The sequence below is a fragment of the Setaria viridis genome, unplaced genomic scaffold (genome assembly GCF_005286985.2).
Source record: "Setaria viridis unplaced genomic scaffold, Setaria_viridis_v4.0 scaffold_310, whole genome shotgun sequence".
NCBI classification, from domain to species: domain Eukaryota; kingdom Viridiplantae; phylum Streptophyta; class Magnoliopsida; order Poales; family Poaceae; genus Setaria; species Setaria viridis.
This window is the reverse complement of record NW_027255885.1, coordinates 1-10000: the sequence shown is the minus strand read 5'-3', so window position 1 is coordinate 10000 and position 10000 is coordinate 1. Positions and strand designations below refer to the sequence as shown.

General features: G+C 43.8%; 1 non-coding gene across 1 annotated transcript; it reads left to right on the top strand.

The window, feature by feature from the left end:
* The first annotated feature begins 219 nt into the window (after positions 1-219).
* On the top strand, positions 220-293 carry TRNAM-CAU (transfer RNA methionine (anticodon CAU)). Its single transcript has one exon. It is a non-coding gene; the product is annotated as a tRNA-Met (tRNA).
* The last annotated feature ends 9707 nt before the right edge of the window (positions 294-10000 follow it).

Genomic DNA, 10000 nt, shown 5'->3' with positions numbered 1-10000 from the left:
GTGAAGCTGTGTTGCGTAACAAGACTATAGGTCGCCAAGGCCTAGAAGTACAAGTGGTCGCCCTAACGGTCACTCTCAAACTCACTACTTGAGTGACGAAAGTCACTTAGCTTCTTTAATAGGGCTTGCCAAACTCCGGGGCCCCGGGAAGAGGAAGAAGGAGATAGAGCAAAGGTCTCCTCTTTCTGTCCGCTCTTCCCGGCATGTAGAGATCCGATTGGGCTTATAGTTTAATTGGTTGAAACGTACCGCTCATAACGGTGATATTGTAGGTTCGAGCCCTACTAAGCCCATCTGACCTGCTTAATCAATGACTCCGGTAGTCACCTGAACCACTCTCTCGAATAGCCCACTGCCTCTCTTCTGGATGCGAAAGAAGATTCGATCAACGTACAAGGTTTGCCTTCTTGTGAGAAGGATTTCTTATTTTCTGATGTTCTCAGTGCAAAAGGAGTCTTTGAGAAGGTTCAGTGAGTCTGAAGAGAGAGAAGATCAGTAGAGCAGTCCGGCAGCAGTTCGGGGGTCAGCTTTGGGATTTGCCTGATCGACCCCTACCAGTGTATTAATATACAAAAATGAAGATTGACATTCGTATGTACAATTTACCGGTTCTTCCTCCCGAATTGAGACCCATTGTTTATAGGTCTGGGGATAAAGTAGTGACTTCGGATATTAATGAACTTTATAAGAGAGTTATCCGTCGGAACAACAACCTTGCCTATCTATTAAAAAGAAGTGAATTAGCACCAGCAGATTTAGTAATGTGTCAGGAAAAATTGGTACAAGAAGCCGTGGATACACTTCTTGATAGTGGGTCCCGCGGGCAACCGACAAGGGATGGTCACAATAAAGTATACAAATCACTTTCAGATGTAATTGAGGGTAAAGAGGGGAGGTTTCGCGAGACTCTGCTTGGGAAACGGGTCGATTACTCGGGGCGTTCTGTCATTGTTGTGGGTCCTTCGCTTTCATTACATCAATGTGGATTACCTCTAGAGATAGCAATAAAGCTTTTTCAGCTATTTGTAATTCGCGATTTAATCACGAAACGTGCTACTTCTAATGTCAGGATTGCTAAAAGGAAAATTTGGGAAAAGGAACCCATTGTATGGGAAATACTTCAAGAAGTTATGCGGGGACATCCTGTACTGTTGAACAGAGCACCTACCCTGCATAGATTAGGCATACAGGCCTTCCAACCCACTTTAGTAGAGGGGCGTACTATTTGCTTACATCCATTAGTGTGTAAGGGTTTCAATGCGGACTTTGATGGGGATCAAATGGCTGTTCATCTACCTTTATCCTTGGAAGCTCAGGCAGAAGCCCGTTTACTTATGTTTTCTCATATGAATCTCCTGTCTCCCGCTATTGGAGATCCTATTTGCGTGCCAACCCAAGACATGCTTATCGGACTTTATGTATTAACGATTGGAAACCGTCGAGGTATTTGTGCAAATAGATATAATAGTTGCGGAAACTCTCCAAATAAAAAAGTAAACTACAATAATAACAATTATTATAAGTATACGAAAGATAAAGAACCCCATTTTTCTAGTTCCTATGATGCACTGGGAGCTTATAGACAGAAACGAATCGGTTTAAACAGTCCCTTGTGGCTCCGATGGAAACTAGATCAACGCGTCGTTGGGTCAAGAGAAGTTCCGATTGAAGTTCAATATGAATCTTTTGGGACTTATCATGAGATTTATGCCCACTATCTGGTAGTGGGAAATAGAAAAAAGGAAATCCGTTCTATATACATTCGAACCACTCTTGGTCATATTTCTTTTTATAGAGAAATAGAGGAAGCCATACAAGGATTTAGTCGGGCCTATTCATACACTATCTAAACAAGGAAGTTAGATTCGGCGATGCCCCTTTCGGGGGGCATTCCGATTTCGCTAGTACCATCTTTTTTGCCGCGCGAATCCAGATTGAGATTGAGGAAAGGAAGTAAATTAAGTTTTCGAATCACTGACTCAGGCCCATTGTCGAATCCTACTCAGCAATTGTCGAATCCTACTCAGCCAAAAAAGGGGGTACTTATGTATGGCGGAACGGGCCAACTTGGTCTTTCATAATAAAGAGATAGACGGAACTGCTATGAAACGACTTATTAGCAGATTAATAGATCATTTCGGAATGGGATATACATCCCATATACTGGATCAAATAAAGACTCTGGGCTTCCATCAAGCCACTACTACATCGATTTCTTTAGGAATCGAGGATCTTTTAACAATTCCCTCTAAAGGATGGTTAGTCCAAGACGCGGAACAACAGAGTTTGGAGAAACACTATTATTATGGGGCTGTACACGCGGTAGAAAAATTACGCCAATCCGTTGAGATATGGTATGCTACAAGTGAATATTTGAAACAAGAAATGAATTCTAATTTTCGAATAACGGATCCTTCTAATCCAGTCTATCTAATGTCTTTTTCAGGAGCCAGAGGAAATGCATCTCAGGTACACCAATTAGTAGGTATGAGAGGGTTAATGGCGGATCCTCAAGGACAAATGATTGATTTACCTATTCAAAGCAATTTACGCGAGGGACTTTCTTTGACAGAATATATAATTTCCTGCTACGGAGCCCGAAAAGGGGTTGTAGATACTGCTGTACGAACAGCGGATGCTGGCTATCTTACACGTAGACTTGTTGAAGTAGTTCAACATATTATTGTGCGTAGAAGAGATTGTGGTACTATCCGAGCTGTGAGTCCTCAAAATGGGATGACGGAAAAACTTTTTGTCCAAACACTAATTGGTCGTGTATTAGCAGACGATATATATATTGGTTCACGATGCATTGCTGCTCGAAATCAAGATATTGGAATTGGATTAGTTAATCGATTCATAACTGCCTTTCGAGCACAACCATTGGAATGGCTGATCATTTCTTGTATGAAGTTTTTAAGACCTCACTAATCAGCCTTACACTTTTAAGTTCATAATGAATAATGAATGAAATGAACCCCCAGATGAAGAGAAAATATCCCCTCCCTTTTACTAAACCATGGGGAGCCCCGAGTAGTTTACCGGGCAAATTTGGTTGTCGTGACGATATCTTTCTTAGTGGAAGATCGGAAAAGACTTCTCTTCATCACGAGACTGATCGGATCTGCCGTAGACACCCGAGACCTCCACAAACAAGGCAGGCAAAAAGAGTAATAGGACAACAAGAGGAAAGAGTTATGCTTTCATTTCTTTGTTTAGATTTCAATTCGGCACTCGGTTCCTTCATCTTAAGTAAAGTGAAGTTTACTTTTTCGATTTTGAATTCACCACAGCATTTCTCCTTTTTTTCTACCCCAGGATTTGTTTGGATTTATCGAAGCGTATGTTGTATGCCCTCCATCCATTCATAAGCCAGCGTTGCCCTACCGAGACGAGAAAGGAGTGCGGATATTTCCAACGGGTCGATTTATAGGAGTGTACTTTAGCGAAGAGTTAAAGTATGCTAAATCAATTGGTTCTACAGTGACTCCTTTAAGGGGTTATCTATTTTAAAAAGGGGAAGGGCTATTTGAGCGGTTTGTAACATCACTATATAAAGATTGAGCGCCAAGAAAGAAGGAAATGCAGGATTAGCCTATTTGTATAAGATTCTTATGAACAGTCTTTATGGTGGGTTTGGTATCAACCCAAGGAGCACTATAACTGAGATCTGTAGTAATGAGCGCTACAAGCATGTGTTAAGGAAAAGCGGATTTCTGTATGGTTGTGGCAAGAGCTATTCATTTGTAGCTACTTTTCTTATACTCAGAAATCAGATGAATATGCTGTTCCTCGTAATGCAGCTGTCCAAATAGCCGCTGCCATTACAGCTTATGCACGAATCCATATGCACCCATATAATATATAAGTAGAGAGGATTGCTACTATACTGATACGGACTCTGTGGTGATGGGTAATCCACTCCCTGAGGAATTAATATCCAAAGATGAGTTGGGTAAGTTGAAATTCGAATATAAAGTGAGGGAGGGAATTTTCAACGCGCCCAAAAGCTATTGGTTGGATGCGGAGGGCGAAAAGGATGTCTTGGTGCAGTTAAGAGCCATGTTAGCAAAGAATGGTTTATCCAACAATATGAGGATAAATCTCTTACAAAAATGGTAGTGGTCCTCCTTCCGTGTACAATTGAAAACATTAACAATACGAAAGCAAGAATCATCATTTATACTGGGAATGCCTTCCTCTACCAAAAGAGAAAGAGTTGAAGATAACGAAGGAAAGTGGGTGGATACAAAACCAGTTCATATCACTTGTCTTTCTGGTCTTTCCTCATCGAATACTAGTAAATGCTTTCGAAGAGAAAATAGAAGCACTAGAGAGCTCAAGTTCACTTCATTCATCACAAGATGCAAATGATAAGAAAAATGGAGCTAATGAGGAAGAAATCACTTCTACTTAAATTTCATTTAAATAGTGAAATACCAACCAACACATCAAGCAATAACCAGATAGATAGAATGAGAACAGGTAATACGAAGATATCAACACAGCCGGAGTCACGAGGCTCGATAATGACCAATGGGTTAGGATCTGAGGAAGCTTAGTTTGGATGATGAATATTCGCAGTTCTGATTGTTGAGATACTGCAAATCCACTAATCCAACAATTTCAGTCCATTTTCCTACTTTTTCTGCAAGGGGTTCAAGGGGAAAGCATTAGCCCTATCCTTAATATGACTCTCTGTCACACCGGCTACTGGTTTAGCTTCTACGTTGAGGAGATCCGCATCGGATAGGCCAACAAGACCATCAATAGCGTCTGCGAGAACTCTAACGGCGGGTAGGCAAACAACTTTATTCAATTCATTAGCATCTGGCTACTACTGAGATGCTTATCTTTCTTCGTTGGCTCCTCTGTTCATGAAAGACCTGCTGACCTGTCCTGCCCAGTCACTAACTAGGTCTCCTAAAGGTACTTTGTTCTGCTTCTCAAAGAAAAGGAAGTTTTCTAAGAGCTCCGAGGGTGAAGCATTAATCACCGGTTTCGGTCATGCCCTTGATTCAGATTTTTGGTCCCGAGATGCCTACCTGAACGATTCACAGCCCAGGTGGTTGGCATCGAAATTTTCTCTTTCAGATGTCCTGCCCATGAGTCAAAAATCAAGTTCGAATTGCTCTTGTTCCATCAATTCAGTAGGTTTGACAGTCTCACGAGTGCATGCAGCATGCTTCAATTCTTTCTTTATTGGATTTGATCCGTGCGTGGGACTTGCATAACCACAACCGGAAGTCCTCCTGCTATTCAAAAAACCAGCTTTTCATTGCGGAGATTTGATACATTGTGGTTGGTCACGTTGGTGAATTAGATGAGGTATGGAATTACCATCTTTGACTGTGAAGTCATCCATCCAGACATACTCCTTAGGTGAAATAGCCAAACATCTGAGTGAGTCAGTCTACCAATGCCTTGTGACTCATGACAGTAGTCCACCAGATCCCTAGTTGCAGTTTTTGTCCTTTTGGATACCACCTATTTTCATATTGAAAAGATTCCAGTACCTTCACCACAAACACAAGGCCTGCTGCTCCCTAAGTTGTAAAGTCGCCCGTTTGGTAATCGGAGTGAATCTATACTTACTCAACTACTAACTCTGAATGTTCTCGCTCTCGAAGGATTTCTTTCTTTGCGTATGATGATTGAGGCTCAATTCCTTCCCGAAAGAAAAGAATAGTAGACTGACAAACGTATCTTACTCGTTCCCTCAACTGCTCGACTGAAAGAACTCTTAGTTCTCATTCTGTTCTTTCTTGTTTTTTCAGGATCCAGGAAAGACTTTCTTTAAAAAGAGGAATCCAGATGGATAGATTGTGAAATAGAGTATCTCCTTCGATTGAAACATCAAGGATGAAATAGTGGACTTCTAACCGAATGATTGATGGAATTCAGGTGCGATTCCTAGTATTCAAATAAAAGAATATTAGATTACATATAAGTTCTTCGTGTTCCTACTCCATTCTATTCTCTGTCGGGTCAGGAAGATATTGATCAGTGCCGGCATCTATAGCTGCCAATGAGATGTGGGCTAGGGATCATCCATGAAGGTCGACTTTTTGAGGTCGTTGGTCGAAATCAGCAGTGTCATCATCAACATCAAAGCGGATCTAATCTCCGTGTAAGCACGAGGCTTGCCTTGCCTTCAGAAGTCAGTGGCGATCCTAATGTCGAGGGCGGGGCGGCCTACTTTCTCCTCTTCAACCTGCGTGGAGTCGGGTCCGCCTAACTGATGTGGAGGATTGTACTCTTACTCCACTTACAAGTTGAGGAGAGAGATTTCCGGCTTGACTTTGACCGACTTGGCTTTGGCCCTTTGATCAGCTTGTCTTTGACCGCTTTGACCTTGACCGGCTTGACCTTTGATTGCCCGATTCGAGAGTGGAAGCTAATTCATGGGTTTGCTTGGAAGACTGCCCTTCCTCTTTTTAAGCTTGGCAGGAGTCGGAAACACACTTGACTCACCAAATCAAGCAACAGGAGAAGTCAATCTATAACAGTTGATCGTATTTGCTCCCTTCCGGATATGCGATGCCTTGGGAATGCCGGAGTTGACAGGTGCAACAGTCCGACCTCAGGGAGGAGAAAAAACCATTCCAGCACGAAGATAGGCTACACTAAAAAAGCGTAGGCCCTAGGTGAAAAAACATGGTACGAAACGGTTACATTAGTGGAGTCAGATCCCGATCAGAGCGGCCTCATCGAAATAAACATATCCAAGAAGGCAGGCACACGACTGGATATCAAAGGTGGGGCTCGAAGCTGCCATCTCCAACTAGTTGGTTGAATTCTTTAATCGACAGGTGAGGCGGAAAGTAGGTAATCGCATTCCGAAGCAAGGAGTTAGGATCGACAAAGCACCATTTCCTCCGCTATGTCTCGCTCTTCTATCAAGTGAAGAGCTCGCTGTAGCTGAACTGGAAGGCTACCAAAGGGCGCTAACCCTGTCTTTCCCAAAAAGTATCGTCTTGTTTACTTTCCCTAGGGAGGACAAAGATTAACCAATAGTAGTCCCGAGGATTGTATGAGCAAGGTCCGAACTGTTTCTATTAGTAGCAACATGAGGAGCCCCCGAAGGGAGAATAAGAAAGATTAACCGACGCCGCGTTTTCAGAAGAAGCAATTGGATAAGAATCATACGCTGTGAATGAGCAGACGAATCGACCGAGGGCTTACACACAAGAACAGAACCTAACTCTACTTCTTTTTCCTCCTCTCCTCTTTACTGCCCCCGCTATCCTATCAACAGGTCAGTCAATATCTGTAGTGGAGAAAGAAGAGTAGCCCCCCAGGTCATCAATTAGTAATAGAATAATCCCAGTAGTAGTCCTCTTGCCTAGCGGAGTCAGCCCTTAATGGGCAGACCAAAGATTGGACATCGTTGTCTAAGCGTGCTTGCTTTGCACACCGGCACAGCTGAATGAGAATCCGCTGGCTCAGATTGAGTGGCTCACTTCCTTGAGAAGGGCTTTCTATAACTAAGAAATGAGAATTGTTGACCCATATGATCTCAGGCTCATAAAGAGGATGAAACTGATAATTTCATTCACACTTTGAGATTGAGCTCGTCAGTGATCTTTTCCAAGGTGTCTAGAGAAACCTGCTTTGAACATGACTTCGTACCCAAGGAAAGTTTTGGCAGGCATTACTGTGATCTTGAAGCCCTTGCTAGGAGCTAGTCGGTACGGCTCACTACTAAAGAAGGTTCTGGCATGCTTCGACTTATCCCACTGCCCGCTGATATGTACATGGCAATAGAAGACTATACCCCACTTTTTCGGGGAAGGTTTTCAAAAGCGCTTCATTGTGTGACGAGTTTAGACGAGTAAATAGGCAGGCCGAAGGCGGCTTACTAAGCGAGAAGGCTCCAAGCAGCCTAATAACGCATTAGAAGGGAGCTTGCAGCTTTGCAACCTAAGCGGTATAGCTAAGCTTACTCATCAAGGGCCGATAGATAGAGCAGCTCTTGTTGCTAATGGAGAAAGATTGGAGTGAAGTTTAGTATGCTTTCTAAGATCAGAGGAGGAAAAGAATGAAGGTGTGGGCGGGAAGGAGGAGGCAAGGCCCCCTCAATGTGTATTCGACTACTCATTACGGAACCACCGATTGATCCGATTAGACTTCCCGCGGGGTAGCACGGGGAACTTGCTGAATCAACTCCTTGGAATCGGAGGCCTGACTGAGGGTCAATCCTATGGTAACCTCAACCTAGGAATGCCTGTTTCACTTCCTTGACAGAGCCAACTGAGATGCTCTGTCTCGATGTTGACCTAACATGGATTGATTAGAAATTCTGAAGGGTCTCATCCTGATCTCGCAAAGGATCAGCAATAGCTGTGTGTACTCGAGGACTCTTAGGGAAAGAAAAGCACTTTCTCTCTCAGCAGTTAGACCGGCTATGGGCGGGTTGGTTATATACTGCGCCTTCCTTCTTTCGAACCTTTTGGTATGTATTGCCCCCTAACTATAGATCAGATCCACCGGACCAGAAACTCAATTCCGCACTGCTGCTGAGTCGTCGGACTTATCCACCTCAGGGATTCGTGGAATTTCCGTTTTTGAATTGCGTTGGGGGAAATCTACCAAAGCTAGGCAGATAGATAGACTCCTTTCCCGCTGCTAAGGGAGAGCAAGAAACTAAATCACATGATTGTTTTTTTCACCAGCGCCCTTTTTTTTGCGGGTACTAAGAGTCCTCTCACTACCAACCAGCAGACATCATCATCTGGCTGGGTCTTGCCGGTATCAACAACGAGAAAGAAGAACCAAATGGAAACAGCAACTAACTATGGCTCTTGGCCCAGACAACGTCCTAGGCGTAGGGGAGATAAAAACAAGAAGTCACGCCTAGACGACGACGCCCGTCCTGGGCTGCAGTAAGTAGATCGAGAGGTCGTTCCGCCCCTTGTCCCCGAAGATGGGTAATATGTTCTCATACAATGTTGCTCCAACTTTTTTCTAGAGGGCCTAGCTGGCGAGCGATCCCAGTCCGCGGCGGAGAACAAGACAGCAAGCGAGCGTACCTTTGTTCGCTTCTTTTCCACCAAGCACAGAAGTTTAAGGAGAACTGTAGGTCGGTGGCTACCTAAGGAAACTCCGATTCGATCCGCCCCCGGCTGGGAGGCATCTACCTCATCCCGATCACAAGGAGAGGTTCACCATGATGGGGGGTCAGGTACTTGAATTCGATTCGTTCCGGAAAGAATTCAATGCATAGGGGACCATCCTTTTTTTTGCGGCATGCTCTCTGATTTACGGATTCGCAGGGGGCCGAGGGCCAACCTTAGTTGACTGACAATGACAAAGGCTTGCGAAACAAAGTAGCGCCTTTGAAATGGAATCTTAATTAAGTAGTCTATCAGTGGTGCGAAGCAGCTTTGCCCCGGGGAGCGAAAGGTTATACCTTTGTAAGCGAACTGCGGTTCTTCTATGTAGGGTATTCCTCCTTTACTCTCTTAATTAACGTCGAGCTAAGTGACTTCGTGTAGCGTAGTAGAATGAAGGCTACGTACGCACCGACACTCTCTTATCCCTAAGCCTCTTCTCTAACTCGCTCGCCTACAAAAAAAAATAGTAGGCGAGGCTAGGCAAACTCAGCCGCTGACTTTGACTGTACTGTAGTAGACTTTCGTCGCCTTTTCTTTTATAACCCTTTCTCATGTTCTTTCATTCATCAAGTAGGCGAACCGTCAGGTCCTTAGTAGCGTTGACAAAGAAGAAGAGCCGGTGAAAAAAAAGAAAGCTAGAATTTCCAATAGTGAGACCAGCTTGACAAGCTACCTTTCCTCTTGATCTGGGGTGCGAAGATAATTTTTTATGACTTCCACTTCTCGATCCCGGCCCGGAAAAGTGACCGACCCCTTGATGAATGAAAGAAAGGGTTTATGAGCCCTAGCCCTGTAAGCCCACACCTGTGTAGAGTAGATCGTTCAACACCTGCGGCACAAACCCATTTTTGACCAATTGGTCCGTATATCATAGGCGACCGAAC